Source organism: Quercus lobata, chromosome 10 (genome assembly GCF_001633185.2).
Source record: "Quercus lobata isolate SW786 chromosome 10, ValleyOak3.0 Primary Assembly, whole genome shotgun sequence".
In the NCBI taxonomy this organism is placed as follows: domain Eukaryota; kingdom Viridiplantae; phylum Streptophyta; class Magnoliopsida; order Fagales; family Fagaceae; genus Quercus; species Quercus lobata.
The window spans coordinates 8,121,339-8,148,564 of record NC_044913.1 but is presented as its reverse complement, the minus strand read 5'-3'; positions in this window follow the sequence as shown (position 1 = coordinate 8,148,564).

Here is a 27,226-nt window from a genome sequence, read left to right as displayed (position 1 = left end):
TTGAACCGAAATTTTGTTTTTTTTCGACAGAAATCAAGAGAGTTATTCTTGTTTGAATATGGCCTACCTTGTTACCCGAAATACGAATTCCAATTATTTGCCGATGGAAGGGCATAAAGAAGGAAGTCTAACGATTCGCTCACAAATTTGGCTTGGAAATATTTTTCCTATATCACGAGATCAATAATCTCGAAATCAAATTTTGGGTAGAAAATACATTAGTGGCTAGTTATTCACGAGCTATAATCGCTTAGAAATTGTGTTCAAATGTGACCTTAGGTCACCGTTTTGACAATAACTTTTGAATGGTAAGGAATTTTTGGACGCGGCCTTAGTGTTTTAGAAAGTACACATTCGGAGATTGAATTTGAACACAAATTTTTTATTTTTTCGATGGAAATCAAGAGAGTTATTCTTATTAGAATATGGCCGACCATGTTACCCGAAATACGGATTCCAATTATGTGCCGATGGAGGACCATAAAAAAGGAAGTCTAACGATTCGCTCACGAATTTGGCTTGGAAATATTTTTCCTATATCGCAAGATCAATAATCTCGAAATCAAATTTTGGGTAGATAATACGTTAGTGGCTAGTTATTCACGAGCCGTAATCGGTTAGAAAATGTGTTCAAAAGGGACCTGTAGTCACCGTTTTGACAGTAACTTTTGAATGGTAAGGAATTTTTGGACACGGCCTAAGTGTTTTAGAAAGTACACATTCGGAGCATGAATTTGAGGACAAATTTTGTATTTTTTCGACGTAAATCAAGAGAGTTATTCTCGTTTGAATATGTCCTACCGAGTTTCCCGAAATACGGATTCCAATTATGTGCCGATGGAGGACCATAAAAAAGGAAGTCTAACGATTCGCTCACGAATTTGGCTTGGAAATATTTTTCCTATATCGCGAGATCAATGATCTCGAAATCAAATTTTGGGTAAAAATGACGTTGGTAGCCAGTTATTCATGAGCTGTAATCGCTTAGAAAATGTGTTGAAAAGTGACCTTAGGTCACCGTTTTGCCACCAACTTTTGAATGGTAAGCAATTTTTGGACGCGGCCTAGTTGGTTTAGAAAGTACACATTCGTAGCTTGAATTTGGACGCAAAGTTTCTATTTTTTTGAATGAAATCAAGAGAGTTATTATCGTTTGAATATGTCCTACCTTGCAACCGAAATACGGATTCCAATCATTTGCCGATGGAAGGCCATAAAAATGGAAGTCTAACGATTCGCTCACAAATTTGGCTTGGAAATATTTTTCCTATATCGTGAGATCAATAATATCGAAATCAAATTTTGGGTAGAATATACGTTAGTGGCTAGTTATTCACAAGCTATAATCGCTTTGAGAATGTGTTCAAAAGTGACCTTTAGTCACCGTTTCGACAATAACTTTTGAACTGTTAGGAATTTTTGGACACGGCCTGAATGTTTTGGAAAGTACACATTTGGAGCTTGAATTTGAACACAAATTTTTTATTCTTTCAAAAGGAAATCGAGAGAGTTATTTTCGTTTGAATATGGCCTTCCTCGTTACCCGAAATATGGATTCCAATTATTTGCCGATGGAGGGGCATAAAAAAGGAAGTCCAACGATTCGCTCACAAATTTGGCTTGGAACTATTTTTCCTATATCGCGAGATCAAGAAACTCGAAATCAAATTTTGGGTAGAAAATACGTTTGTCGCTAGTTATTCATCACCGTAATCGCTTAGAAAATGTGTTCAAAAGTGACCTTAGGTCACCGTGTTCACAATAACTTTTGAATGGTAAGTAATTTTTGGACGCGGCCTAAGTGTTTTAGAAAGTACAAATTCGGATCTTGAATTTGAACACAAATTTTGTATTTTTTCTACGGAAATCAAGAGAGTTATTCTCGTTTGAATATGTCCTACTGAGTTACCCGAAATACGGATTCCAATTATGTGCCGAATGTGGGGCATAAAAAAGGAAGTCTAACGATTCGCTCACGAATTTGGCTTGGAAATATTTTTCTTATATCGCGAGATCAGTGATCTTGAAATCAGATTTTCGGTAAAAATGACGTTGGTAGCCAGTTATTCATGAGCTGTAATCGCTTAGAAAATGTGTTGAAAAGTGACCTTATTTCACCGTTTTGACAACAACTTTTGAATGGTAAGTAATTTTCGGACGCGGGCTAAGTGTTTTAGAAAGTTCAAATTCGGAGCTTGAATTTGAACACAAATTTTCTATTTTTTTAACGGAAATCAAGAGAGTTATTATCGTTTTGAATATGTCCAACCTTGTTACCCGAAATACGGATTCCAATTATTTGCCGATGGGGGGCCAAAAAAAATGAAGTCTAACGATTCGCTCACAAGTTTGGCTTGGAAATATTTTTCATATATCACGAGATCAATAATCTCGAAATCAAATTTTGGGTAGAAAACACGTTAGTGGCTAGTTATTCAAGAGCCGTAATCGCTTAGAAAATGTGTTCAAAAGTGACCTCTGGTTACTGTTTTGACAACAACTTTTGAATGGTAAGGAATTTTTGGACGTGTCTTAAGTGTTTTAGAAAGTACACATATGGAGCTTGAATTTGAACAGAAGTTTTGTATTTTTTCGACGGAAATCAAGAGAGTTATTCATGTTTGAATATGGCCTACCTTGTTACCCGAAATACGAATTCCAATTATTTGCCGATGGAAGGGCATAAAGAAGGAAGTCTAACGATTCGGTCACAAATTTGGTTGGAAATATTTTTCCTATATCGCAAGATCAATAATCTCGAAATCGAATTTTGGGTAGAAAATACGTTAGTGGCTAGTTATTCACGAGCCATAATCGGTTAGAAAATGAGTTCAAAAGTTACCTGTAGTCACCGTTTTGACAGTAACTTTTGAATGGTAAGGAATTTTTGGATGCGGCCTAAGTGTTTTAGAAAGTACACATTCGGAGCATGAATTTGAGGACAAATTTTGTATTTTTTCGACGTAAATCAAGAGAGTTATTCTCGTTTGAATATGTCCTACCGAGTTACCCGAAATACGGATTCGAATTATGTGCCGATGGAGGACCATAAAAAAGGAAGTCTAACGATTCGCTCACGAATTTGGCTTGGAAATATTTTTCCTATATCACGAGATCAATGATCTCGAAATCAAATTTTGGGTAAAAATGACGTTGGTATCCAGTTATTCATGAGCTGTAATCGCTTGAAAAATGTGTTGAAAAGTGACCTTAGGTCACCGTTTTGACAACAAATTTTGAATGGTAAGCAATTTTTGGACACGGCCTAGGTGTTTTAGAAAGTACACATTCGGAGCTTGAATTTGAACGCAAATTTTTTATTTTTTTGAAGGAAATCAAGAGAGTTATTATCGTTTGAATATGTCCTACCTTGTAACCGAAATACAGATTCCAATGATTTGCCGATGGAAGGCCATAAAAAAGGAAGTCTAACGATTCGCTCACGAATTTTGTTTGGAAATATTTTTCTTATTTCGCGAGATCAATGATCTCGAAATCAAATTTTGGGTAGAATATACGTTAGTGGCTAGTTATTCATGAGCTATAATCGCTTAGAAAATGTGTTGAAAAGTGACCTTAGGTCACCGTTTTGACACCAACTTTTGAATGGTAAGCAATTTTTGGACACGGCCTAGTTGGTTTAGAAAGTACACATTCGGAGCTTGAATTTGAATGCAAATTTTCTATTTTTTTGAAAGAAATCAAGAGAGTTATTTTCGTTTGAATATGGCCTTCCTCTTTACCGAAATACGGATTCCAATTATTTGCCGATGGAGGGGCATAAAAAAGATAGTCCAATGATTCGCTCACAAATTTGGCTTGGAACTATTTTTCCTATATCGCGCGATCAATAAACTAGAAATCAAATTTTGGGTAGAAAATACGTTAGCCGCTAGTTATTCACAACCGTAATCGCTTAGAAAATGTGTTCAAAAGTGACCTTAGGTCACCGTTTTAACAATAACTTTTGAATGGTAAGGAATTTTTGGACGTGGCCTAAGTGTTTTTGAATGTACACATTCGAACCTTGAATTTGAACACAAATTTTGTATTTTTTTGATGGAAATCAAGAGAGTTATTCTCGATTGAATATGTCCTACCGAGTTACCCGAAATACGGATTCCTGTTATGTGCCGATGGAGGGGCATAAAAAATGAAGTCTAATGATTCGCTCATGAATTTGGCTCGGAAATATTTTTCTTATATGGCGAGATCAATAATCTCAAAATCAAATTTTGGGTAGAATATACGTTAGTGGATAGTTATTCCCAAGCTGTAATTGCTTTGAAAATGTGCTCAAAAGTGACCTTTAGACACAGTTTTTACAATAACTTTTGAACGGCAAGGAATTTTTGGACACGGCCTGAATGTTTTGGAAAGTACACATTCGGATCTTGAATTTGAACACAATTTTTTTATTTTTTTCCCCGAAATCAAGAGAGTTATTATCATTTGAATATGGCCTACCTTGTTACCCGAAATACGGATTCCAATTATGTGCCGATGGAGGGACATAAAAAAGGAAGTCTAACGATTCGCTCACGAATTTGGCTTGGAAATATTTTTCCTATATCACGAGATCAATGATCTCGAAATCAAATTTTGGGTAAAAATGACGTTGGTATCCAGTTATTCATGAGCTGTAATCGCTTGAAAAATGTGTTGAAAAGTGACCTTAGGTCACCGTTTTGACAACAAATTTTGAATGGTAAGCAATTTTTGGACACGGCCTAGGTGTTTTAGAAAGTACACATTCGGAGCTTGAATTTGAACGCAAATTTTTTATTTTTTTGAAGGAAATCAAGAGAGTTATTATCGTTTGAATATGTCCTACCTTGTAACCGAAATACAGATTCCAATGATTTGCCGATGGAAGGCCATAAAAAAGGAAGTCTAACGATTCGCTCACGAATTTTGTTTGGAAATATTTTTCTTATTTCGCGAGATCAATGATCTCGAAATCAAATTTTGGGTAGAATATACGTTAGTGGCTAGTTATTCATGAGCTATAATCGCTTAGAAAATGTGTTGAAAAGTGACCTTAGGTCACCGTTTTGACACCAACTTTTGAATGGTAAGCAATTTTTGGACACGGCCTAGTTGGTTTAGAAAGTACACATTCGGAGCTTGAATTTGAATGCAAATTTTCTATTTTTTTGAAAGAAATCAAGAGAGTTATTTTCGTTTGAATATGGCCTTCCTCTTTACCGAAATACGGATTCCAATTATTTGCCGATGGAGGGGCATAAAAAAGATAGTCCAATGATTCGCTCACAAATTTGGCTTGGAACTATTTTTCCTATATCGCGAGATCAATAAACTAGAAATCAAATTTTGGGTAGAAAATACGTTAGCCGCTAGTTATTCACAACCGTAATCGCTTAGAAAATGTGTTCAAAAGTGACCTTAGGTCACCGTTTTAACAATAACTTTTGAATGGTAAGGAATTTTTGGACGTGGCCTAAGTGTTTTTGAATGTACACATTCGAACCTTGAATTTGAACACAAATTTTGTATTTTTTTGATGGAAATCAAGAGAGTTATTCTCGATTGAATATGTCCTACCGAGTTACCCGAAATACGGATTCCTGTTATGTGCCGATGGAGGGGCATAAAAAATGAAGTCTAATGATTCGCTCATGAATTTGGCTCGGAAATATTTTTCTTATATGGCGAGATCAATAATCTCAAAATCAAATTTTGGGTAGAATATACGTTAGTGGATAGTTATTCCCAAGCTGTAATTGCTTTGAAAATGTGCTCAAAAGTGACCTTTAGACACAGTTTTTACAATAACTTTTGAACGGCAAGGAATTTTTGGACACGGCCTGAATGTTTTGGAAAGTACACATTCGGATCTTGAATTTGAACACAATTTTTTTATTTTTTTCCCCGAAATCAAGAGAGTTATTATCATTTGAATATGGCCTACCTTGTTACCCGAAATACGGATTCCAATTATGTGCCGATGGAGGGACATAAAAAAGGAAGTCTAACGATTCGCTCACGAATTTGGCTTGGAAATATTTTTCCTATTTCGCGAGATCAATGATCTCAAAATCAAATTTTGGGTAGAATATACGTTAGTGGCTAGTTATTCACAAGCTGTAATCGCTTTGAAAATGTGCTCAAAAGTGACCTTTAGACACCATTTTGACTATAACTTTTGAACGGTAAGGAATTTTTGGACACGGCCTGAATGTTATGGAAAGTACACATTCGGAGCTTGAATTTAAACACAAATTTTGTATTTTTTTCGACGAAATCAAGAGAGTTATTATCATTTGAATATGGCCTACCTTGTTACCCGAAATACGGATTCCAATTATGTGCCGATGGAGGGGCAAAAAAAAGGAAGTCTAACGATTTGCTCACAAATTTGGCTTGGAAATATTTTTCCTGTATCGTGAGATCAATAATATCGAAATCAAATTTTGAGTAGAATATACTTTAGTGGCCAGTTATTCACAAGCTATAATCGCTATGAGAATGTGTTCAAAAGTGACCTTTAGTCACCATTTTGACAATAACTTTTGAACTGTTAGGAATTTTTGGACACGGCCTGAATGTTTTGGAAAGTACACAGTTGGAGCTTGAATTTGAACACAAATTTATATTCTTTTGGAGGAAATCGAGAGAGTTATTTTCGTTTGAATATGTCCTTCCTCGTTACCCGAAATACGGATTCCAATTATTTGCCGATGGAGGGGCATAAAAAAGGAAGTCCAACGATTCGCACACAAATTTGGCTTGGAGCTATTTTTCCTATATCGCAAGATCAATAAACTCGAAATCAAATTTTGGGTAGAAAATACGTTAGTCGCTAGTTATTCACGACCGTAATCGTTTAGAAAATGTGTTCAAAAGTGACCTTAGGTCACCGTTTTGACAATAACTTTTGAATGGTAAGGAATTTTTGGATGCGGCCTAAGTGTTTTTGAAACTAAACATTCGGAGCTTGAATTTGAACACAAATTTTGTATTTTTTCGACGGAAATCAAGAGAGTTATTCTCGTTTGAATATGTCCTACCGAGTTACCCAAAATACAGATTCCAATTATGTGCCGATGGAGGGGCATAAAAAAGGAAGTCTAACGATTCGCTCACGAATTTGGCTTGGAAATATTTTTCTTATATCGCGAGATCAATGATCTCGAAATCAGATTTTGGGTAAAAATGACGTTGATAGCCAGTTATTCATAAGCTATAATCGCTTAGAAAATGTGTTGAAAAGTGACCTTAGTTCACCGTTTTGACAACAACTTTTCAATGGTAAGGAATTTTTGGAGGCGGCCTAAGTGTTTTAGAAAGTACAAATTCGGAGCTTGAATTTGAACACAAATTTTCTATTTTTTTCACGGAAATCAAGAGAGTTATTATCGTTTGAATATGTCCAACCTCGTTACCCGAAATACGGATTCCAATTATTTGCCGATGGTGGGCCATAAAAAAGGAAGTCTAACGATTCGCTCACAAGTTTAGCTTGGAAATATTTTTCCTATATCACGAGATCAATAATCTCGAAATCAAATTTTGGGTAGAAAATACGTTAGTGGGTAGTTATTCAAGTGTCGTAATCGCTTAGAAAATGTGTTCAAAAGTGACCTCTGGTCACTGTTTTGACAATAACTTTTGAATGGTAAGGAATTTTTGGACGTGTCTTAAGTGTTTTAGAAAGTGCACATACGAAGCTTGAATCTGAACACAAATTTTGTATTTTTTCGACGGAAATCAAGAGAGTTATTCTCGTTTGAATATGGCCTACCTTGTTACCCGAAATACGGATTCCAATTATTTGCCGATGGAGGGACATAAAATAGGAAGTCTAACAATTCGCACACAAATTTGGCTTGGAAATATTTTTCCGATATCGCGAGATCAATAAACTCGAAATCAAATTTTGGGTAGAAAATACGTTAGGACTAGTTATTCAAGAGCCGTAATCGCTTAGAAAATGTGTTCAAAAGTGACCTCTGGTCACCGTTTTGACAATAACTTTTGAATGGTAAAGAATTTTTGGACGCGGCCTAAGTGTTTTAGAAAGTACACATTCGGAGCTTGATTTTTAACACAAATTTTCTATTTTCTTCAAGGAAATCAAGAGAGTTATTCTCGTTTGAATATGGCCTACCTAGTTACCTGAAATGCGGATTCCAATTATTTGCCGATGGAGGGGCATAAAAAAGGAAGTCTAACGATTCGCTCACCAATTTGGCTTGGAAATATTTTTCCTATATCGCGTGATCAATAATCTCGAAATCAAATTTTGGGTAGAAAATACGTTAGTGGCTAGTTATTCACGAGCTGTAATCGTTTAGAAAATTTGTTCAGAAGTGACCTTAGGTCTCCGTTTTGACAATAACTTTTGAATGGTAAGGAATTTGTGGACGTGGCCTATGTGCTTTAGAAAGTACGCATTCGGAGCTTGAATTTGAACACAAATTTTCTATTTTTTTGAAGGAAATCAAGAGAGTTATTATCGTTTGAATATGTCCTGCCTTGTTACCCGAAATACGGATTCAAATTATTTTCCAATGGAGGGGCATAAAAGAGGATGTCTAAAGATTCGCTCACAAATTTGGCTTGGAAATATTTTTCCTATATCGCGAGATCAATAATATCAAAATCAAATTTTGGGTAGAATATACGTTAGTGGCTAGTTATTCACAAGCTGTAATCGCTTTGAAAATGTGCTCAAGAGTGACCTTTAGACACCGTTTTGACAATAACTTTTGAACGGTAAGGAATTTTTGGACCCGGCCTGAATGTTTTGGAAAGTACACATTCGGAGAACGCAAATTTTGTATTTTTTACGACGAAAATCCAGAGAGTTATTCTCGTTTGAATTTGTCCTACCGAGTTACCCGAAATACGAATTCCGATTATGTGCCGATTGAGGGGCATAAAAAAGGAAGTCTAATGATTCGCTCACGAATTTCGCTTGGAAATATTTTTCCTATATTGTGAGGTCAATGATCTCGAAATTCGATTTTGGGTACATATGACGTTGGTAGCCAATTATTCAGGAGCTGTAATAGCTTAGAAAATGTGCTGAAAAGTGACCTTGGGTCACCGTTTTCACAAGGACTTTTGAATGGTAAGGAATTTTTGGATGCGGCCTAAGTGTTTTGGAAAGTACACATTCGGAGCTTGAATTTCAACACAAATTTTCTATTTTTTTACTGGAAATCAAGAGAGTTATTCTCGTTTGAATATGTCCTACCGAGTTACCCAAAATACAGATTCCAATTATGTGCCGATGGAGGGGCATAAAAAAGGAAGTCTAACGATTCGCTCACGAATTTGGCTTGGAAATATTTTTCTTATATCGCGAGATCAATGATCTCGAAATCAGATTTTGGGTAAAAATGACGTTGATAGCCAGTTATTCATAAGCTATAATCGCTTAGAAAATGTGTTGAAAAGTGACCTTAGTTCACCGTTTTGACAACAACTTTTCAATGGTAAGGAATTTTTGGAGGCGGCCTAAGTGTTTTAGAAAGTACAAATTCGGAGCTTGAATTTGAACACAAATTTTCTATTTTTTTCACGGAAATCAAGAGAGTTATTATCGTTTGAATATGTCCAACCTCGTTACCCGAAATACGGATTCCAATTATTTGCCGATGGTGGGCCATAAAAAAGGAAGTCTAACGATTCGCTCACAAGTTTAGCTTGGAAATATTTTTCCTATATCACGAGATCAATAATCTCGAAATCAAATTTTGGGTAGAAAATACGTTAGTGGGTAGTTATTCAAGTGTCGTAATCGCTTAGAAAATGTGTTCAAAAGTGACCTCTGGTCACTGTTTTGACAATAACTTTTGAATGGTAAGGAATTTTTGGACGTGTCTTAAGTGTTTTAGAAAGTGCACATACGAAGCTTGAATCTGAACACAAATTTTGTATTTTTTCGACGGAAATCAAGAGAGTTATTCTCGTTTGAATATGGCCTACCTTGTTACCCGAAATACGGATTCCAATTATTTGCCGATGGAGGGACATAAAATAGGAAGTCTAACAATTCGCACACAAATTTGGCTTGGAAATATTTTTCCGATATCGCGAGATCAATAAACTCGAAATCAAATTTTGGGTAGAAAATACGTTAGGACTAGTTATTCAAGAGCCGTAATCGCTTAGAAAATGTGTTCAAAAGTGACCTCTGGTCACCGTTTTGACAATAACTTTTGAATGGTAAAGAATTTTTGGACGCGGCCTAAGTGTTTTAGAAAGTACACATTCGGAGCTTGATTTTTAACACAAATTTTCTATTTTCTTCAAGGAAATCAAGAGAGTTATTCTCGTTTGAATATGGCCTACCTAGTTACCTGAAATGCGGATTCCAATTATTTGCCGATGGAGGGGCATAAAAAAGGAAGTCTAACGATTCGCTCACCAATTTGGCTTGGAAATATTTTTCCTATATCGCGTGATCAATAATCTCGAAATCAAATTTTGGGTAGAAAATACGTTAGTGGCTAGTTATTCACGAGCTGTAATCGTTTAGAAAATTTGTTCAGAAGTGACCTTAGGTCTCCGTTTTGACAATAACTTTTGAATGGTAAGGAATTTGTGGACGTGGCCTATGTGCTTTAGAAAGTACGCATTCGGAGCTTGAATTTGAACACAAATTTTCTATTTTTTTGAAGGAAATCAAGAGAGTTATTATCGTTTGAATATGTCCTGCCTTGTTACCCGAAATACGGATTCAAATTATTTTCCAATGGAGGGGCATAAAAGAGGATGTCTAAAGATTTGCTCACAAATTTGGCTTGGAAATATTTTTCCTATATCGCGAGATCAATAATATCAAAATCAAATTTTGGGTAGAATATACGTTAGTGGCTAGTTATTCACAAGCTGTAATCGCTTTGAAAATGTGCTCAAGAGTGACCTTTAGACACCGTTTTGACAATAACTTTTGAACGGTAAGGAATTTTTGGACCCGGCCTGAATGTTTTGGAAAGTACACATTCGGAGAACGCAAATTTTGTATTTTTTACGACGAAAATCCAGAGAGTTATTCTCGTTTGAATTTGTCCTACCGAGTTACCCGAAATACGAATTCCGATTATGTGCCGATTGAGGGGCATAAAAAAGGAAGTCTAATGATTCGCTCACGAATTTCGCTTGGAAATATTTTTCCTATATTGTGAGGTCAATGATCTCGAAATTCGATTTTGGGTACATATGACGTTGGTAGCCAATTATTCAGGAGCTGTAATAGCTTAGAAAATGTGCTGAAAAGTGACCTTGGGTCACCGTTTTCACAAGGACTTTTGAATGGTAAGGAATTTTTGGATGCGGCCTAAGTGTTTTGGAAAGTACACATTCGGAGCTTGAATTTCAACACAAATTTTCTATTTTTTTACTGGAAATCAAGAGAGTTATTCTCGTTTGAATATGTCCTACCGAGTTACCCAAAATACAGATTCCAATTATGTGCCGATGGAGGGGCATAAAAAAGGAAGTCTAACGATTCGCTCACGAATTTGGCTTGGAAATATTTTTCTTATATCGCGAGATCAATGATCTCGAAATCAGATTTTGGGTAAAAATGACGTTGATAGCCAGTTATTCATAAGCTATAATCGCTTAGAAAATGTGTTGAAAAGTGACCTTAGTTCACCGTTTTGACAACAACTTTTCAATGGTAAGGAATTTTTGGAGGCGGCCTAAGTGTTTTAGAAAGTACAAATTCGGAGCTTGAATTTGAACACAAATTTTCTATTTTTTTCACGGAAATCAAGAGAGTTATTATCGTTTGAATATGTCCAACCTCGTTACCCGAAATACGGATTCCAATTATTTGCCGATGGTGGGCCATAAAAAAGGAAGTCTAACGATTCGCTCACAAGTTTAGCTTGGAAATATTTTTCCTATATCACGAGATCAATAATCTCGAAATCAAATTTTGGGTAGAAAATACGTTAGTGGGTAGTTATTCAAGTGTCGTAATCGCTTAGAAAATGTGTTCAAAAGTGACCTCTGGTCACTGTTTTGACAATAACTTTTGAATGGTAAGGAATTTTTGGACGTGTCTTAAGTGTTTTAGAAAGTGCACATACGAAGCTTGAATCTGAACACAAATTTTGTATTTTTTCGACGGAAATCAAGAGAGTTATTCTCGTTTGAATATGGCCTACCTTGTTACCCGAAATACGGATTCCAATTATTTGCCGATGGAGGGACATAAAATAGGAAGTCTAACAATTCGCACACAAATTTGGCTTGGAAATATTTTTCCGATATCGCGAGATCAATAAACTCGAAATCAAATTTTGGGTAGAAAATACGTTAGGACTAGTTATTCAAGAGCCGTAATCGCTTAGAAAATGTGTTCAAAAGTGACCTCTGGTCACCGTTTTGACAATAACTTTTGAATGGTAAAGAATTTTTGGACGCGGCCTAAGTGTTTTAGAAAGTACACATTCGGAGCTTGAATTTTAACACAAATTTTCTATTTTCTTCAAGGAAATCAAGAGAGTTATTCTCGTTTGAATATGGCCTACCTAGTTACCTGAAATGCGGATTCCAATTATTTGCCGATGGAGGGGCATAAAAAAGGAAGTCTAACGATTCTCTCACCAATTTGGCTTGGAAATATTTTTCCTATATCGCGTGATCAATAATCTCGAAATCAAATTTTGGGTAGAAAATACGTTAGTGGCTAGTTATTCACGAGCTGTAATCGCTTAGAAAATTTGTTCAGAAGTGACCTTAGGTCTCCGTTTTGACAATAACTTTTGAATGGTAAGGAATTTGTGGACGTGGCCTATGTGCTTTAGAAAGTACGCATTCGGAGCTTGAATTTGAACACAAATTTTCTATTTTTTTGAAGGAAATCAAGAGAGTTATTATCGTTTGAATATGTCCTGCCTTGTTACCCGAAATACGGATTCAAATTATTTTCCAATGGAGGGGCATAAAAGAGGATGTCTAAAGATTCGCTCACAAATTTGGCTTGGAAATATTTTTCCTATATCGCGAGATCTATAATATCAAAATCAAATTTTGGGTAGAATATACGTTAGTGGCTAGTTATTCACAAGCTGTAATCGCTTTGAAAGTGTGCTCAAGAGTGACCTTTAGACACCGTTTTGACAATAACTTTTGAACGGTAAGGAATTTTTGGACCCGGCCTGAATGTTTTGGAAAGTACACATTCGGAGAACGCAAATTTTGTATTTTTTACGACGAAAATCCAGAGAGTTATTCTCGTTTGAATTTGTCCTACCGAGTTACCCGAAATACGAATTCCGATTATGTGCCGATTGAGGGGCATAAAAAAGGAAGTCTAATGATTCGCTCACGAATTTCGCTTGGAAATATTTTTCCTATATTGTGAGGTCAATGATCTCGAAATTCGATTTTGGGTACATATGACGTTGGTAGCCAATTATTCAGGAGCTGTAATAGCTTAGAAAATATGCTGAAAAGTGACCTTGGGTCACCGTTTTCACAAGGACTTTTGAATGGTAAGGAATTTTTGGATGCGGCCTAAGTGTTTTGGAAAGTACACATTCGGAGCTTGAATTTCAACACAAATTTTCTATTTTTTTACTGGAAATCAAGAGAGTTATTATCATTTGAATATGTCCTACCTTGTTACCCGAAATACAGATTCCAATTATTTGCAGATGGTGGGCCACAAAAAAGGAAGTCTAACGATTCATTCACAAATTTGGATTGAAAATATTTTTCCTATCTCACGAGATCAATAATATTGAAAGCAAATTCTGGGTAGAATATACGTTAGTGGCTAGTTATTCACAAGCAGTAATCGGTTTGAAAATGTGTTTAAAAGTGACCTGTAGTCACCGTTTTGACAATAACTTTTGAATGGTAAGGAATTTTTGGACACGGCCTGAATATTTTGGAAAGTACACATTCGGAGCTTGAATTTGAACTCAAATTTTATATTTTTTCAAAGGAAATCGAGAGACTTACTTTAGTTTGAATATGGCCTACCTTGTTACCCGAAATAAGGATTCCAATTATGTGCCAATGGTGGGGCATAAAAAAGGAAGTCTAACTATTCGCTCACGAATTTGGCTTGGAAATATTTTTCCTATATCACGAGATCAATAATCTCGAAATCAAATTTTGGGTAGAAAATACGTTAGCGGCTAGTTATTCAAGAGCCGTAATCGCTTAGAAAATGTGTTCAAAAGTGACCTCTGGTCACCGTTTTGATAACAACTTTTGAATGGTAAGGAATTTTTGGACGTGTCTTAAGTGTTTTAGAAAGTACACATATGGAGCTTGAATTTGAACGCAAATTTTGTATTTTTTCGATGGAAATCAAGAGAGTTATTCTTGTTAGAATATGGCCGACCTTGTTACCCGAAATACGGATTCCAATTATTTGCCGATGAAGGGGCATAAAAAAGGAAGTCTAACGATTCTGTCACAAATTTTGGCTTGGAAATATTTTTCCTATATCGCAAGATCAATAATCTCGAAATCAAATTTTGGGTAGAAAATACGTTAGTGGCTAGTTATTCACGAGCCGTAATCGCTTAGAAAATGTGTTCAAAAGTGACCTGTAGTCACCGTTTTGACAGTAACTTTTGAATGGTAAGGAATTTTTGGACGCGGCCTAAGTGTTTTAGAAAGTACACATTCGGAGCATGAATTTGAGGACAAATTTTGTATTTTTTCGACGTAAATCAAGAGAGTTATTCTCGTTTGAATATGTCCTACCGAGTTACCCGAAATACGGATTCCAATTATGTGCCGATGGAGGACCATAAAAAAGGAAGTCTAACGATTCGCTCACGAATTTGGCTTGGAAATATTTTTCCTATAACGCGAGATCAATGATCTCGAAATCAAATTTTGGGTAAAAATGACGTTGGTAGCCAGTTATTCGTGAGCTGTAATCGCTTAGAAAATGTGTTGAAAAGTGACCTTAGGTCACCGTTTTGACACCAACTTTTGAATGGTAAGCAATTTTTGGACGCGGCCTAGTTGGTTTAGAAAGTACACATTCGGAGCTCGAATTTGAATGCAAATTTCATATTTTTTTGAAAGAAATCAAGAGTGTTATTATCGTTTGAATATGTCCTACCTTGCAACCGAAATACGGATTCCAATTATTTGCCGATGTAAGGCCATAAAAATGGATGTCTAACGATTTGCTCACAAATTTGGCTTGGAAATATTTTTCCTATATCGTGAGAGCAATAATATCGAAATCAAATTTTGGGTAGAATATACGTTAGTGGCTAGTTATTTACAAGCTATAATCGCTATGAGAATGTGTTCAAAAGTGACCTTTAGTCACCGTTTTGACAATAACTTTTGAACTGTTAGGAATTTTTGGACACGGCCTGAATGTTTTGGAAAGTACACATTTGGAGCTTGAATTTGAACACAAATTTTTTATTCTTTCAAAAGGAAATCGAGAGAGTTATTTTCGTTTGAATATGGCCTTCCTCGTTACCCGAAATATGGATTCCAATTATTTGCCGATGGAGGGGCATAAAAAAGGAAGTCCAACGATTCGCTCACAAATTTGGCTTGGAACTATTTTTCCTATATCGCGAGATCAAGAAACTCGAAATCAAATTTTGGGTAGAAAATACGTTTGTCGCTAGTTATTCATCACCGTAATCGCTTAGAAAATGTGTTCAAAAGTGACCTTAGGTCACCGTTTTCACAATAACTTTTGAATGGTAAGTAATTTTTGGATGCGGCCTAAGTGTTTTAGAAAGTACAAATTCGGATCTTGAATTTGAACACAAATTTTGTATTTTTTCTACGGAAATCAAGAGAGTTATTCTCGTTTGAATATGTCCTACCGAGTTACCCGAAATACGGATTCCAATTATGTGCCGAATGTGGGGCATAAAAAAGGAAGTCTAACGATTCGCTCACGAATTTGGCTTGGAAATATTTTTCTTATATCGCGAGATCAGTGATCTTGAAATCAGATTTTCGGTAAAAATGACGTTGGTAGCCAGTTATTCATGAGCTGTAATCGCTTAGAAAATGTGTTGAAAAGTGACCTTATTTCACCGTTTTGACAACAACTTTTGAATGGTAAGTAATTTTCGGACGCGGGCTAAGTGTTTTAGAAAGTTCAAATTCGGAGCTTGAATTTGAACACAAATTTTCTATTTTTTTAACGGAAATCAAGAGAGTTATTATCGTTTTGAATATGTCCAACCTTGTTACCCGAAATACGGATTCCAATTATTTGCCGATGGGGGGCCAAAAAAAATGAAGTCTAACGATTCGCTCACAAGTTTGGCTTGGAAATATTTTTCATATATCACGAGATCAATAATCTCGAAATCAAATTTTGGGTAGAAAACACGTTAGTGGCTAGTTATTCAAGAGCCGTAATCGCTTAGAAAATGTGTTCAAAAGTGACCTCTGGTTACTGTTTTGACAACAACTTTTGAATGGTAAGGAATTTTTGGACGTGTCTTAAGTGTTTTAGAAAGTACACATATGGAGCTTGAATTTGAACAGAAGTTTTGTATTTTTTCGACGGAAATCAAGAGAGTTATTCATGTTTGAATATGGCCTACCTTGTTACCCGAAATACGAATTCCAATTATTTGCCGATGGAAGGGCATAAAGAAGGAAGTCTAACGATTCGGTCACAAATTTGGTTGGAAATATTTTTCCTATATCGCAAGATCAATAATCTCGAAATCGAATTTTGGGTAGAAAATACGTTAGTGGCTAGTTATTCACGAGCCATAATCGGTTAGAAAATGAGTTCAAAAGTTACCTGTAGTCACCGTTTTGACAGTAACTTTTGAATGGTAAGGAATTTTTGGATGCGGCCTAAGTGTTTTAGAAAGTACACATTCGGAGCATGAATTTGAGGACAAATTTTGTATTTTTTCGACGTAAATCAAGAGAGTTATTCTCGTTTGAATATGTCCTACCGAGTTACCCGAAATACGGATTCGAATTATGTGCCGATGGAGGACCATAAAAAAGGAAGTCTAACGATTCGCTCACGAATTTGGCTTGGAAATATTTTTCCTATATCACGAGATCAATGATCTCGAAATCAAATTTTGGGTAAAAATGACGTTGGTATCCAGTTATTCATGAGCTGTAATCGCTTGAAAAATGTGTTGAAAAGTGACCTTAGGTCACCGTTTTGACAACAAATTTTGAATGGTAAGCAATTTTTGGACACGGCCTAGGTGTTTTAGAAAGTACACATTCGGAGCTTGAATTTGAACGCAAATTTTTTATTTTTTTGAAGGAAATCAAGAGAGTTATTATCGTTTGAATATGTCCTACCTTGTAACCGAAATACAGATTCCAATGATTTGCCGATGGAAGGCCATAAAAAAGGAAGTCTAACGATTCGCTCACGAATTTTGTTTGGAAATATTTTTCTTATTTCGCGAGATCAATGATCTCGAAATCAAATTTTGGGTAGAATATACGTTAGTGGCTAGTTATTCATGAGCTATAATCGCTTAGAAAATGTGTTGAAAAGTGACCTTAGGTCACCGTTTTGACACCAACTTTTGAATGGTAAGCAATTTTTGGACACGGCCTAGTTGGTTTAGAAAGTACACATTCGGAGCTTGAATTTGAATGCAAATTTTCTATTTTTTTGAAAGAAATCAAGAGAGTTATTTTCGTTTGAATATGGCCTTCCTCTTTACCGAAATACGGATTCCAATTATTTGCCGATGGAGGGGCATAAAAAAGATAGTCCAATGATTCGCTCACAAATTTGGCTTGGAACTATTTTTCCTATATCGCGCGATCAATAAACTAGAAATCAAATTTTGGGTAGAAAATACGTTAGCCGCTAGTTATTCACAACCGTAATCGCTTAGAAAATGTGTTCAAAAGTGACCTTAGGTCACCGTTTTAACAATAACTTTTGAATGGTAAGGAATTTTTGGACGTGGCCTAAGTGTTTTTGAATGTACACATTCGAACCTTGAATTTGAACACAAATTTTGTATTTTTTTGATGGAAATCAAGAGAGTTATTCTCGATTGAATATGTCCTACCGAGTTACCCGAAATACGGATTCCTGTTATGTGCCGATGGAGGGGCATAAAAAATGAAGTCTAATGATTCGCTCATGAATTTGGCTCGGAAATATTTTTCTTATATGGCGAGATCAATAATCTCAAAATCAAATTTTGGGTAGAATATACGTTAGTGGATAGTTATTCCCAAGCTGTAATTGCTTTGAAAATGTGCTCAAAAGTGACCTTTAGACACAGTTTTTACAATAACTTTTGAACGGCAAGGAATTTTTGGACACGGCCTGAATGTTTTGGAAAGTACACATTCGGATCTTGAATTTGAACACAATTTTTTTATTTTTTTCCCCGAAATCAAGAGAGTTATTATCATTTGAATATGGCCTACCTTGTTACCCGAAATACGGATTCCAATTATGTGCCGATGGAGGGACATAAAAAAGGAAGTCTAACGATTCGCTCACGAATTTGGCTTGGAAATATTTTTCCTATTTCGCGAGATCAATGATCTCAAAATCAAATTTTGGGTAGAATATACGTTAGTGGCTAGTTATTCACAAGCTGTAATCGCTTTGAAAATGTGCTCAAAAGTGACCTTCAGACACCATTTTGACTATAACTTTTGAACGGTAAGGAATTTTTGGACACGGCCTGAATGTTATGGAAAGTACACATTCGGAGCTTGAATTTAAACACAAATTTTGTATTTTTTTCGACGAAAATCCAGAGAGTTATTCTCATTTGAATATGTCCTACCGAGTTGCCCGAAATACGAATTCCGATTATGTGCCGATGGTGGGGCATAAAAAAGGAAGTCTAATGATTCGCTCATGAATTTGGTTTGGAAATATTTTTCCTATATCGCGTGACCAATGATCTCGAAATCAGATTTTGGGTACATATGACGTTGGTACCCAGTTATTCAGGAGATGTAATCGCTTAGAAAATGTGTTGAAAAGTGACCTTAGGTCACCGTTTTCACAACGACTTTTGAATGGTAAGGAATTTTTGGACGTGGCCAAAGTGTTTAAGAAAGTACAAATTCGGAGCTTGAATTTTAACACAAATTTTCTGTTTTTTTGAAGGAAATCAAGAGATGTATTATCATTTGAATATGTCCTACCTTGTTACCCGAAATACAGATTCCAATTATTTTCTGATTGAGGGGCATAAAAAAGGAAGTCTAACGATTTGCTCACAAATTTGGCTTGGAAATATTTTTCCTATATCACGATATCAATAATATTGATAACAAATTTTGGGTAGAATATACGTTAGTGGCTAGTTATTCACAAGCTGTAATCGCTTTGAAAATGTGTTCAAAAGTGCCCTGTTGTCACCATTTTGACAATAACTTTTGAACGGTAAGGAATTTTTGGACACAGCTTGAATGTTTTAGAAAGTACACATTCGGAGCTTGAATTTGAACACTAATGTTATATTTTTTCAAAGGAAATCGAGAGAGTTATTTTCGTTTGAATATGGCCTACCATGTTACCCAAAATACGGATTCCAATTATGTGCCGATGGAGGGGCATAAAAAAGGAAGTCCTACGATTCGCTCACGAATTTGGCTTGGAAATATTTTTCCTATATCGCGAGATCAATGATCTCGAAATCAGATTTTAGGTAAAAATGACGTTGGTAGCCAGTTATTCAGGAGCTGTAATCGCTTAGAAAATGTGTTGAAAAGTGACCTTAGGTCACCGTTTTCACAACAACTTTTGAATGGTAAGCAATTTTTGGACGTGGCCTAAGTGTTTTAGAAAGTACACATTCGGAGCTTGAATTTTAACACAAATTTTCTGTTTTTTTGAAGGAAATCAAGAGAGTTATTATCATTTGAATATGTCCTACCTTGTTATACGAAATACAGATTCCAATTATTTTCTGATGGAGGGGCAAAAAAAAGGAAGTCTAACGATTTGCTCACAAATTTGGCTTGGAAATATTTTTCCTGTATCGTGAGATCAATAATATCGAAATCAAATTTTGAGTAGAATATACTTTAGTGGCCAGTTATTCACAAGCTATAATCGCTATGAGAATGTGTTCAAAAGTGACCTTTAGTCACCATTTTGACAATAACTTTTGAACTGTTAGGAATTTTTGGACACGGCCTGAATGTTTTGGAAAGTACACAGTTGGAGCTTGAATTTGAACACAAATTTATATTCTTTTGGAGGAAATCGAGAGAGTTATTTTCGTTTGAATATGTCCTTCCTCGTTACCCGAAATACGGATTCCAATTATTTGCCGATGGAGGGGCATAAAAAAGGAAGTCCAACGATTCGCACACAAATTTGGCTTGGAGCTATTTTTCCTATATCGCAAGATCAATAAACTCGAAATCAAATTTTGGGTAGAAAATACGTTAGTCGCTAGTTATTCACGACCGTAATCGTTTAGAAAATGTGTTCAAAAGTGACCTTAGGTCACCGTTTTGACAATAACTTTTGAATGGTAAGGAATTTTTGGATGCGGCCTAAGTGTTTTTGAAACTAAACATTCGGAGCTTGAATTTGAACACAAATTTTGTATTTTTTCGACGGAAATCAAGAGAGTTATTCTCGTTTGAATATGTCCTACCGAGTTACCCAAAATACAGATTCCAATTATGTGCCGATGGAGGGGCATAAAAAAGGAAGTCTAACGATTCGCTCACGAATTTGGCATGGAAATATTTTTCTTATATCGCGAGATCAATGATCTCGAAATCAGATTTTGGGTAAAAATAACGTTGATAGCCAGTTATTCATAAGCTATAATCGCTTAGAAAATGTGTTGAAAAGTGACCTTAGTTCACCGTTTTGACAACAACTTTTCAATGGTAAGGAATTTTTGGAGGCGGCCTAAGTGTTTTAGAAAGTACAAATTCGGAGCTTGAATTTGAACACAAATTTTCTATTTTTTTCACGGAAATCAAGAGAGTTATTATCGTTTGAATATGTCCAACCTCGTTACCCGAAATACGGATTCCAATTATTTGCCGATGGTGGGCCATAAAAAAGGAAGTCTAACGATTCGCTCACAAGTTTAGCTTGGAAATATTTTTCCTATATCACGAGATCAATAATCTCGAAATCAAATTTTGGGTAGAAAATACGTTAGTGGGTAGTTATTCAAGTGTCGTAATCGCTTAGAAAATGTGTTCAAAAGTGACCTCTGGTCACTGTTTTGACAATAACTTTTGAATGGTAAGGAATTTTTGGACGTGTCTTAAGTGTTTTAGAAAGTGCACATACGAAGCTTGAATCTGAACACAAATTTTGTATTTTTTCGACGGAAATCAAGAGAGTTATTCTCGTTTGAATATGGCCTACCTTGTTACCCGAAATACGGATTCCAATTATTTGCCGATGGAGGGACATAAAATAGGAAGTCTAACAATTCGCACACAAATTTGGCTTGGAAATATTTTTCCGATATCGCGAGATCAATAAACTCGAAATCAAATTTTGGGTAGAAAATACGTTAGGACTAGTTATTCAAGAGCCGTAATCGCTTAGAAAATGTGTTCAAAAGTGACCTCTGGTCACCGTTTTGACAATAACTTTTGAATGGTAAAGAATTTTTGGACGCGGCCTAAGTGTTTTAGAAAGTACACATTCGGAGCTTGAATTTTAACACAAATTTTCTATTTTCTTCAAGGAAATCAAGAGAGTTATTCTCGTTTGAATATGGCCTACCTAGTTACCTGAAATGCGGATTCCAATTATTTGCCGATGGAGGGGCATAAAAAAGGAAGTCTAACGATTCTCTCACCAATTTGGCTTGGAAATATTTTTCCTATATCGCGTGATCAATAATCTCGAAATCAAATTTTGGGTAGAAAATACGTTAGTGGCTAGTTATTCACGAGCTGTAATCGCTTAGAAAATTTGTTCAGAAGTGACCTTAGGTCTCCGTTTTGACAATAACTTTTGAATGGTAAGGAATTTGTGGACGTGGCCTATGTGCTTTAGAAAGTACGCATTCGGAGCTTGAATTTGAACACAAATTTTCTATTTTTTTGAAGGAAATCAAGAGAGTTATTATCGTTTGAATATGTCCTGCCTTGTTACCCGAAATACGGATTCAAATTATTTTCCAATGGAGGGGCATAAAAGAGGATGTCTAAAGATTCGCTCACAAATTTGGCTTGGAAATATTTTTCCTATATCGCGAGATCTATAATATCAAAATCAAATTTTGGGTAGAATATACGTTAGTGGCTAGTTATTCACAAGCTGTAATCGCTTTGAAAGTGTGCTCAAGAGTGACCTTTAGACACCGTTTTGACAATAACTTTTGAACGGTAAGGAATTTTTGGACCCGGCCTGAATGTTTTGGAAAGTACACATTCGGAGAACGCAAATTTTGTATTTTTTACGACGAAAATCCAGAGAGTTATTCTCGTTTGAATTTGTCCTACCGAGTTACCCGAAATACGAATTCCGATTATGTGCCGATTGAGGGGCATAAAAAAGGAAGTCTAATGATTCGCTCACGAATTTCGCTTGGAAATATTTTTCCTATATTGTGAGGTCAATGATCTCGAAATTCGATTTTGGGTACATATGACGTTGGTAGCCAATTATTCAGGAGCTGTAATAGCTTAGAAAATATGCTGAAAAGTGACCTTGGGTCACCGTTTTCACAAGGACTTTTGAATGGTAAGGAATTTTTGGATGCGGCCTAAGTGTTTTGGAAAGTACACATTCGGAGCTTGAATTTCAACACAAATTTTCTATTTTTTTACTGGAAATCAAGAGAGTTATTATCATTTGAATATGTCCTACCTTGTTACCCGAAATACAGATTCCAATTATTTGCAGATGGTGGGCCACAAAAAAGGAAGTCTAACGATTCATTCACAAATTTGGATTGAAAATATTTTTCCTATCTCACGAGATCAATAATATTGAAAGCAAATTCTGGGTAGAATATACGTTAGTGGCTAGTTATTCACAAGCAGTAATCGGTTTGAAAATGTGTTTAAAAGTGACCTGTAGTCACCGTTTTGACAATAACTTTTGAACGGTAAGGAATTTTTGGACACGGCCTGAATATTTTGGAAAGTACACATTCGGAGCTTGAATTTGAACTCAAATTTTATATTTTTTCAAAGGAAATCGAGAGACTTATTTTAGTTTGAATATGGCCTACCTTGTTACCCGAAATAAGGATTCCAATTATGTGCCAATGGTGGGGCATAAAAAAGGAAGTCTAACGATTCGCTCACGAATTTGGCTTGGAAATATTTTTCCTATATCACGAGATCAATAATCTCGAAATCAAATTTTGGGTAGAAAATACGTTAGCGGCTAGTTATTCAAGAGCCGTAATCGCTTAGAAAATGTGTTCAAAAGTGACCTCTGGTCACCGTTTTGATAACAACTTTTGAATGGTAAGGAATTTTTGGACGTGTCTTAAGTGTTTTAGAAAGTACACATATGGAGCTTGAATTTGAACAGAAATTTTGTATTTTTTCGACGGAAATCAAGAGAGTTATTCTTGTTTGAATATGGCCTACCTTGTTACCCGAAATACGAATTCCAATTATTTGCCGATTGAAGGGCATAAAGAAGGAAGTCTAACGATTCGCTCACAAATTTGGCTTAGAAATATTTTTCCTATATCGCGAGATCAATAATCTCGAAATCAAATTTTGGGTAGAAAATACGTTAGTGGCTAGTTATTAACGAGCTGTAATCGCTTAGAAATTGTGTTCAAATGTGACCTTAGGTCACCGTTTTGACAATAACTTTTGAATGGTAAGGAATTTTTGGACGCGGCCTTAGTGTTTAAGAAAGTACACATTCGGAGCTTGAATTTGAACGCAAATTTTGTATTTTTTCGATGGAAATCAAGAGAGTTATTCTTGTTAGAATATGGCCGACCTTGTTACCCGAAATACGGATTCCAATTATTTGCCGATGAAGGGGCATAAAAAAGGAAGTCTAACGATTCTGTCACAAATTTTGGCTTGGAAATATTTTTCCTATATCGCAAGATCAATAATCTCGAAATCAAATTTTGGGTAGAAAATACGTTAGTGGCTAGTTATTCACGAGCCGTAATCGCTTAGAAAATGTGTTCAAAAGTGATCTGTAGTCACCGTTTTGACAGTAACTTTTGAATGGTAAGGAATTTTTGGACGCGGCCTAAGTGTTTTAGAAAGTACACATTCGGAGCATGAATTTGAGGACAAATTTTGTATTTTTTCGACGTAAATCAAGAGAGTTATTCTCGTTTGAATATGTCCTACCGAGTTACCCGAAATACGGATTCCAATTATGTGCCGATGGAGGACCATAAAAAAGGAAGTCTAACGATTCGCTCACGAATTTGGCTTGGAAATATTTTTCCTATAACGCGAGATCAATGATCTCGAAATCAAATTTTGGGTAAAAATGACGTTGGTAGCCAGTTATTCGTGAGCTGTAATCGCTTAGAAAATGTGTTGAAAAGTGACCTTAGGTCACCGTTTTGACACCAACTTTTGAATGGTAAGCAATTTTTGGACGCGGCCTAGTTGGTTTAGAAAGTACACATTCGGAGCTTGAATTTGAATGTAAATTTCATATTTTTTTGAAAGAAATCAAGAGAGTTATTTTCGTTTGAATATGGCCTTCCTCGTTACCCGAAATATGGATTCCAATTATTTGCCGATGGAGGGGCATAAAAAAGGAAGTCCAACGATTCGCTCACAAATTTGGCTTGGAACTATTTTTCCTATATCGCGAGATCAAGAAACTTGAAATCAAATTTTGGGTAGAAAATACGTTTGTCGCTAGTTATTCATCACCGTAATCGCTTAGAAAATGTGTTCAAAAGTGACCTTAGGTCACCGTTTTCACAATAACTTTTGAATGGTAAGTAATTTTTGGACGCGGCCTAAGTGTTTTAGAAAGTACAAATTTGGATCTTGAATTTGAACACAAATTTTGTATTTTTTCTACGGAAATCAAGAGAGTTATTCTCGTTTGAATATGTCCTACCGAGTTACCCGAAATACGGATTCCAATTATGTGCCGAATGTGGGGCATAAAAAAGGAAGTCTAACGATTCGCTCACGAATTTGGCTTGGAAATATTTTTCTTATATCGCGAGATCAGTGATCTTGAAATCAGATTTTCGGTAAAAATGACGTTGGTAGCCAATTATTCATGAGCTGTAATCGCTTAGAAAATGTGTTGAAAAGTGACCTTATTTCACCGTTTTGACAACAACTTTTGAATGGTAAGTAATTTTTGGACGCGGGCTAAGTGTTTTAGAAAGTTCAAATTCGGAGCTTGAATTTGAACACAAATTTTCTATTTTTTTAACGGAAATCAAGAGAGTTATTATCGTTTTGAATATGTCCAACCTTGTTACCCGAAATACGGATTCCAATTATTTGCCGATGGGGGGCCATAAAAAATGAAGTCTAACGATTCGCTCACAAGTTTGGCTTGGAAATATTTTTCTTATATCGCGAGATCAATGATCTTGAAATCATATTTTGGGTAAAAATGACGTTGGTAGCCAGTTATTCATGAGCTGTAATCGCATAGAAAATGTGTTGAAAAGTAACCTTAGGTCACCGTTTTGACAACAAATTTTGAATAGTAAGGAATTTTTGGAGGCGGCCTAAGTGTTTTAGAAAGTACAAATTCGGAGCTTGAATTTGAACACAAATTTTCTATTTTTTTCACGGAAATCAAGAGAGTTATTATCGTTTGAATATGTCCAACCTTGTTACCCGAAGTACGGATTCCAATTATTTGCCGATGGTGGGCCATAAAAAAGGAAGTCTAACGATTCGCTCACAAGTTTAGATTGGAAATATTTTTCCTATATCACGAGATCAATAATCTCGAAATCAAATTTTGGGTAGAAAATACGTTAGTGGGTAGTTGTTCAAGTGCCGTAATCGCTTAGAAAATGTGTTCAAAAGTGACCTCTGGTCACTGTTTTGACAATAACTTTTGAATGGTAAGGAATTTTTGTACGTGTCTTAAGTGTTTTAGAAAGTACACATACGAAGCTTGACTTTGAACACAAATTTTGTATATTTTCGACAGAAATCAAGAGAGTTATTCTCGTTTGAATATGGCCTACCTTGTTACCCAAAATACGGATTCCAATTATTTGCCGATGGAGTGGCATAAAAAAGGAAGTCTAACAATTCGCACACAAATTTGGCTTGGAAATATTTTTCCTATATCGCGAGATCAATAAACTCGAAATCAAATTTTTGGTAGAAAATACGTTAGTGGCTAGTTATTCAAGAGCCGTAATCGCTTAGAAAATGTGTTCAAAAGTGACCTCTGGTCACCGTTTTGACAATAACTTTTGAATGGTAAGGAATTTTTGGACGCGGCCTAAGTGTTTTAGAAAGTACACATTCGGAGCTTGGATTTTAACACAAATTTTCTATTTTTTTCAAGGAAATCAAGAGAGTTATTCTTGTTTGAATATGGCCTACCTTGTTACCTGAAATGCGGATTCCAATTATTTGCCGATGGAGGGGCATAAAAAAGGAAGTCTAACAATTCGCTCAGCAATTTGGCTTGGAAATATTTTTCCTACATCGCGAGATCAATGATCTCGAAATCAGATTTTGGGTACATATGACGTCTGTAGCCAATTTTTTAGGAGCGGTAATCGCTTAGAAAATGTGCTGAAAAGTGACCTTGGTCACCGTTTTCACAACGACTTTTGAATGGTAAGGAATTTTTGGACGCGGCCTAAGTGTTTTAGAAAGTACACATTCGGAGCTTGAATTTCAACACAAATTTTCTATTTTTTTGTTGAAACTCAAGAGAGTTATTATCGTTTGAATATGTCCTCCCTTGTTACCCGAAATACGGATTCCAATTATTTGCCAATGGTGGGCCATAAAAAAGGAAGTCTAACGATTCGCTCACAAATTTGAATTGGAAATATTTTTCCTATCTCACGAGATCAATAATATTGAAAGCAAATTCTGGATAGAATATACGTTAGTGGCTAGTTATTCAAGAGCCGTAATCATTTAGAAAATGTGTTCAAAAGTGACCTCTGGTCACCGTTTTGACAATAACTTTTGAATGGTAAGGAATTTTTGGACGCGGCCTAAGTGTTTTAGAAAGTACACATTCGGAGCTTGAATTTTAACACAAATTTTCTATTTTTTTCAAGGAAATCAAGAGAGTTATTCTCGTTTGAATATGACCTACCTTGTTACCTGAAATGCGGATTCCAATTATTTGCCGATGGAGGGGCATAAAAAA